The sequence below is a fragment of the Epinephelus lanceolatus genome, chromosome 1 (genome assembly GCF_041903045.1).
Source record: "Epinephelus lanceolatus isolate andai-2023 chromosome 1, ASM4190304v1, whole genome shotgun sequence".
Classification (NCBI taxonomy): Eukaryota; Metazoa; Chordata; class Actinopteri; order Perciformes; family Serranidae; genus Epinephelus; species Epinephelus lanceolatus.
The window spans coordinates 29077298-29084576 of NC_135734.1; the positions used below are offsets into that span (position 1 = coordinate 29077298).

A 7279-nucleotide genomic window follows, 5' to 3' on the forward strand; every position below is an offset into this window, starting at 1 on the left:
ACAGACAACTGGAAGGTGCTGAGGTAACTGTCAGGTGATGTAGGGGTCTCATCAACTGAATCTCTCAGAAGACAGGAATTTTGGCCTAAGAGGAAGAAAGGGAGAAAACAGTCAGATAATAACTGATGACCGGAGGCAAATGTCAAAGTGCCAAAATACTCCTGGCAGGTCACAGTGATTAATATCTCATTCAGTGAGTCTCAGGATCCATCACCGGTGGAACTAATGCGCTTATGGAAAAATGCAGGTTATCTGTATCCTGGAGGTTAGAGGGATAGATTCGGTTATAAAGAGAAAATTCTCCTCTCAAAGGAGTTTTCCTTCAAGCTATTCTTTTAACTGAACCTGTCTTGTGTTTGAGAAACATATTTTATGATACTCTGTACCTTATGTACAGTATACACTCTTTTGGATGGCACAGCAGGTAAATTCTATAGAGCAAACAGTTTATCGAGAGGATCTACTCAGCCTCAGAACCCATCGGCCATCGTCTCATGACATTAAAGTCTCTGGGGGCAATGGACGGTTTTTCAGGTTGGTGCAGTATAGCCAGCAGATATCTGTAGCAAGACTTCCTCTTCCATGCACTACCCATCTCAGCAAATTTCTATGAACAGATAACTGCATATAAATGCAAATAAATTAAAAAAACAAAAGGTAATGTAAAGCTAACTTGTTGTAAGATGATTGCCGTTGGGTTCTGAGATTGCATTTCAGCAGATGCACACTCTGCCTCTCCACATGGACTGTTTACCTGCTGTTGAAACGTGATTGGTCAATACTACTCAGACTACAAACAGAAACCTAGTCTCGCCACCAGACGATCAGAGATCTCCGGCTTCTGATAGTCTGGGGACACTCCTTTCTAAAGTGTGTTTATCACACCGGAGAAAACGGCTGGCAACAAAGCAACGCCTCTTGCATTTTTGAAAAGGACACGCCCTCCTGGAAATGTGCGCTCCCCCTTTTCTTGTCCGCAAGGACACAAACACACAGAGAGCTTGAAAATGGATGCCGAGAGATTTAACTCGGTTTTATCAAACGTGTGCTCAGTCCACAAGATTGTGGAAATGAAGGACTTATAGTGAAACCTATTAGTTCTGCAACGTAGGGAGTTTTTTTAAACTCTGAAATTGTATTCGCCCATCTAAACACAAAATCAGGGAGAAAGACATCAGTCTTTAGTTAAGCAAAGCGTCTAAAGACTGACTTGTGAGTCTAACAGAAACCGCAACACTTCTAATTCTGAAATCTTGTGCTGTCACCCATTGATTCTACATACCTGTGCAGATACCTTTTTATAGAGATTAGCATCTACTTTACAGTAGGCCTACATGAAGTCTTAAGTACTATAGGCTATAGCTGCACTAACTGATTACACTACTGAGTTTTTGGCCACTTGCAGTGGAAGCTGTGAGCGTAACATTCACATATCATCACCTATAAGATGACATGGCGAACTTGTTACCAAAAGGTTACTTATTTACACCTCCAGCAGTCACAGAGCAAGATATCATTAATTTGGAGTCATGTTTCTGGCCGCCTGGCAAATTAAATCCATTATCTACTTTGTTTTAGCTCAGTTTTTGGTCTCTACCAACTAATGATCAAAGTTACTGGCCAACTTTGTCTGTCTGTCGTTTCACCGTAGCACATAGCATATCATTTTGGAGTCTTTAAGCACATTGTTGTGGCTTTATGGCCAGTGCTCTGACAAATAGTGCTGACAAAAGTCAGAATGGCCCACCAAAGTGATAGATGATGCATATTCACAGTGCCTTTAAGAGGTGATAAAATATTCCAGAGGCCATGCTTTTAACCACTGGCAACTTTTGGGTCACTTTCACTGCTCTCTGTAATGACAGTTCGATTTAGGACCCAAAAGCAAGCACAACCTGGACACAGAGAAAGGTTTAGGACAGTTTATTGTGAAATATTGCTGTATGGCTGAAGGCCTGGCTGAGGCAATCAGGAGTCTGGCTGAGGAGGGCGAGGTAGGGCTGAGAGGGGCAGGCAGAGGAACTGATGGCTGAACAGTCTGATTGGGTAGCAGGAGACGGAGATGAAGCAGGGCGTGGCACATTTTCTGGTGGAATCTGAGACAGAGAAAATGAATTAGCTGATGCCCAAAAAACACCAAAAATAAAAAATGAGCAAAAAAAATAATAGGTTTGAAAGAAGGCCTTGACGTCTGTACCATGGGAGACTGAATGATCTGGCAGAGTCTGGAAGTCTGAGCCAGGGTTTTATACTGTGGTGGCTTGATTGGTGGATGAGGTGCAGGTGAGTAGAATCAGCATCAACCCAGCCCTGCAACACACAGAGACAGACTGAGACAAATATGAAACACTAGGGAGGGGAAACGCCAGGAAACGGAGAGCCAAAGCCATAACACTCTCAGCATCATTTTCAGCCACAGCAGAGCAGACTGCTTTCAGTGGAAAAAGCTCTGATGAATCCACCACACGGCCGACTCAGAACGATTAAAAAAGTTAGCAGCTGTCCACATACTGTAACATTTGGCTTCTCCACAGTCAGATATTACCTCAGAAGAGCTAAAAGGACACTTAAAATGTGGACAGAAACACAATTTTGAAAGAATGCAAATGCTCCGTTTCTGCTGGATGTTCAAATCGGCAAGTGTTTATGTGTTCAACATTTTATCACCTTGTGGGTGACAATATGTGTTGTGTTGGCTTGTTGCTCTCTGACCTCCTCGCAAATCGACATTTGGTCATGGACTTTCCACGTCCAGATATGATGTGCAAGGTACCCTGAGTGCGTTAGTTATTGACATTCTGGGACACCATGTCATATCCTGCCTGTTACACAACATCCTTTTCACAGGATGTACTGTTTACATATAGTCTCTTTCAAAATAAATGCACTACGTCTGTATAACACCGCAAATTCAAGTTTTTGTTCCTTCAGCAACAAACGCACGTGATTACGTTTTGCCAGCATGCACACACGGTTGGTTTAGACAACAAAAGCACATGGTTGGATTTAGGAAAAAAGAACAGGGTCTGGCTTTACAAACTCACAGGAAGCAAACACTGCCCTGCCGGGTGAAAGTTGGTGGTTGTTGGAGCCATCCACTACCCCTCCCACACACCCTAGTCAGACTTTCACCACCTTTACTTTCATTCTTGTCCTGCCACGTTTCCCCCTGATGCCGCCGGGCGCCATTAACGTATTAGTGTCATCATGCAGACATCAGTGTCTGACACCGGAAGTTACTGCCCAAGTGCTGGATTTCGCCAACTTTGGCTTGAGACCAGGTTGTGCCCTGCAAAAAATAGAAAATAGAAAATAAAAATCAATTATGCAGATGTTCCTTTTCCTTTCTTTTCTCATTCTTTCTTTTTGATTCCTTATTTTCCACTTCTTCTTTAACTGAAAACTGAAAACAACCCTGTCACCAAAACACCAATACTAGAGATGATTGCTATACATTTTCTACCAGGCAGTGAAACTAAACTCCACACATGTTCACAATGAATGCTTTTACTTCTTGACTTGATTGCTGATGCTTGTAAAATTCACTCAGGCAAATTTTTGAATGAAGGACTTTCTACACTTTCTACTGTGTAACTGCTACTTTTACTTTATTACACTGTTAATGTGTGAGGCAAAGGTCAAGGGTCTTTTAAAGGAGTTAAGGTGATACTTCCTTTCTGATGTGTTCAGGGACACACTGTTATCTCAGAAGCCAGCGTGTGGTCAGGGGTAGGAATCTGTCTCCATTTCAACATGCATGCAAACATCTCCTCTGTTAGCACTGACTGTGTTTTGACACATTTTGAAAGTGGGATTATCTCACTGCATGAGAACTCTCTCACCTCCATCTGTTGAACATATAACTGGAATTTCTGTCCTTCAAGTATTAAGTCCAGTGGGTCTATTATGTAAATAGCCGGGGGCAGCGCAAATCAAGATTTGATATGGATAGACTTTGTGAAATTTCATGAATAGCTTGAAGCCATGTTACTACATTACACTGCTGAGAGCTTCTCTGTCATCGATTTCACGGATATCAACTGTCTCTGTTAAATATGAGATACAGATGTAGGATCTTGTTCCCACATTTGATATGCAAGGTCTTATACATGAAACGCTGCATCAGGGGATTGTTTATTAGCTTAAACTCTGCTCTTCCTGTGGACAAGAAGTGGGCAGTCACAGTGGACAGTGGCATCAAGCTGTAAGAGTCTCATGGTCACAAAGCACTGAGGGATGAGGAAATAAATGAGTTTGGACATCCACACACGCCACCACAATTTATTCTGTTCTCTTGACCTTGTCTAAGGATACTCAAAGGACATAACTTTCTCAGATGTTGATTTTTGCTCTGTATGCATTAAGTTTTAATATCTAGCCTCCTCAAAACTGTGGCGTAATGTAATGAAGTAAATACTTTCAGTATCTTTACTTTACTTGAGTTTTTCTGTTTTTGTCAACTTTCACTTTTACTCCACTACATTTCCTAAATAAAATGTATGCTTTTACTCCAATATATTTCTATGTATTATTGTTACTTAATTACTATGAAATAGAATTGGAAAGTTTGGCGAATCAGTGATCTTAGCTTGCAAGTTTGATCATAGGTCAATTACATAAGGGCAAGTGCAAACAGAGGACTTGAAGACACTTGACTATAACTCAAAGCAACGCGCCCTTAATTATGCATGACTTTAGGCCTTAATAAAATGTGGATGGTTGAGTTATATGAAAATTCGGCCCCCGTACACTCATGAAGGGGAATATTGGCTATAGAGCCCAAAACTTTTTTTTTTTTCCTGCAAGGCTGTGGACATGTTTATTTCTGCTGTAAAGTTGGGCATTTTAACTGGGGGGGTCTATGGGGAGTGATTTGCTGGAGCCAGCCTCAAGTGGCCGCTCAAAGAACTGCAGTCTTTGACTCTTCCATGCTGGCTTAATTTTTCAGTCTCTGGAGCTCTGTCTCACTGCAAAGTCATTGAAATATGGCGCTTGGACAGTGACTTGAAGCGTCAGAAGTTAAGGTGGTGAAAGTCCTTAGTGGGGCAGGTGGGAGGGGTGGTGGATGGGTCCAACAAACAAAAACTTTCTTCCAAGAGAGCGGTGTTCATGTCCCATAAGATTCTAACCCAGTTCTTTTTTTTCCCCAAACCTAACCAGGTGTTTTTTTTCCACCTAAACCCAACCATATGCATTAGTGGTTAGAGGAAAAAAAACTAAATTTGCAGTGCTGTACCAACGTAGTGTGTTTATTTCGAAAGAGACTGCATGTAAAGGTAAAAATTCCTGTAAAAATGAAGTGTATCATGAAAGAAGAGAACTTGACTTGACTTGGTGTCCCAGAACGTCAACAACCAATTCACCCAGGGTACCTTGCAAGTCCTATGTGGACTTAGAAAGTCCATGACCAAAATGTCAATATGTGACAAGGTTGGAGTGAGAATGTGTTGGAGCCCCTGAGGCTGCCACTTGGTTGAAAGCCGACCAGGTCTCATTCAGAAGTCATCAGATACCGGCGCTTGAGCAGTGAAGTCTGGCATCAGACACTGACAAAAAAACGCCGTCCTTTAACATAGGCATGATATACAGCCCCCTGCTGTTATAGTGTAATGATGCTCGGCAGCATTAGGGGGAAATGTGGCCAGAAAACAACATAAGTTAGTGTGGGTGGGAGGTGTAGTGGATAGGTCCAACAACCACCAGCGTTTTTTGTTTGTTTTCCATATGATTGTAAAGCCAAACCCTGTTATTCTTTCAAAACCCAACCCCATGCATGTGGTGGCTAAATGTAATCATGTGGGTTTGTTGCTGAAGGTAAAAAAAAAAAAACAACTTCAATTCATTGTACTGCGTTGGTACGTTTATTTTGAAAGAGGCTGTATGCAAACTGCACATTTCCTGGTGTATGATGAAGGTGTATTTTGAAGAAAAAAAACAACAACAACAACAACACACACACACACACACACACACACACACAAAACACAAAGTTTGAAGTTGACACGGCGTCCCAGAACAGCAACAACAATGGTACCTTGCCTGTCATATGTCAACGTGGAAAGCCCATGACTGAGGGTTGATATGTTACGAGGTTGGAGTGAGAATGTGTCTGTCTATCTATCTATCTATCATCATGAGTTTAGTTCCCTTGTGTTTAGTGCTAATTAGCAAAGTTAGCATGCCATCACGCTTAACTACGATGAGGACCATGGTAAACATTAAACTGCTAAACATCAGCATTCCTTGTCCAGATTTCCATGGCTGCATAATTAAAGCAAGTACTCGAGCAAACTTTGTCAACAATGCATACAGTCATGACTTCTGAAGTCCAAAAAACCCATTTACAGTAAGTAGTCTCCTTTAGGCTTCAGTGGTCACAACAGGGAACACAAATCACGTCAGACCCCATTCGGCTGGTAAAAAGTAAACAGAGCAGCAATAGAGCCGCTTGAGGAGGGATCAGAAATAATCAGGACCTGGAGGATCAAATTACGGCTAAATAACCGTACAACAGTTTGTTCTACACAGCATGTAAATATTTAGAATCTGTTACCAGTAATTGAAGGTTGAGTTTTCCTTTATTCTTCTATACACACCCAAAAATGTAAACTCCCTCAGTAGAAACAGAAGGTGCATCTACAAACACTTTGTAGATTCACCCCAGAAATGGAATGAAGACATAATGTGACTCATCTTACGTAACAACTGAAGCTCCTGTTACATTGTTTGGAGGCGGTTTTGGCAGGTGACACAGTGAATCAACTTCAATGCACTGTGATGAGTTGGACATCTGTGTTTTAGAGAGGATGCACAAAATGTCTCACCACAAGAATGCATTTTTGTTTGTCCTCTCTGGTATCATCATAAGAATTCTTTTATTGTCAAATATACAAAGCTTTCATGGTCTTTTCTCCATATTTCCTCAAGAAGAATGTTTATTATGCTTAATGTACATCTCATAAATCAAATGTGCTAAGGAGCGGTGAGTGCAGATAAAATTTGACAGGTTGACCTGAACTCTTTTGCTCACATGGTTATGATTAGTGTGAGAGCTTTGGGGTGCTGTTTAGTGTTGTGTCCAAATTTGTTTGCTCAGATCTAAAGAGGCAGAACTGGAAAAACTGATTATACTTGTTTACTTATTGAGATGACCGCCAGTCTGCGGGGATCTGCTGGGAAGAGACTCAGTGAAATACATGACACCAGAAACTAAAAATATCTACTGATGTTCTTTTCAGTTGAAGGCTGCATGTTAACTGAAGGAAGTTATGGAAATCAA

At 41.4% G+C, this 7279-nt stretch overlaps 1 long non-coding RNA gene across 1 annotated transcript; it reads right to left on the reverse strand.

The window, feature by feature from the left end:
* Nucleotides 1-1873: 1873 nt before the first annotated feature.
* Nucleotides 1874-6631, reverse strand: LOC144464672 (uncharacterized). Its single transcript, XR_013492335.1, has 3 exons — nucleotides 6554-6631; nucleotides 3045-3289; nucleotides 1874-2310 (listed from the first exon to the last, which is right to left on the reverse strand). It is a non-coding gene; the product is annotated as an uncharacterized LOC144464672 (long non-coding RNA).
* Between the last annotated feature and the right edge of the window lie 648 nt (nucleotides 6632-7279).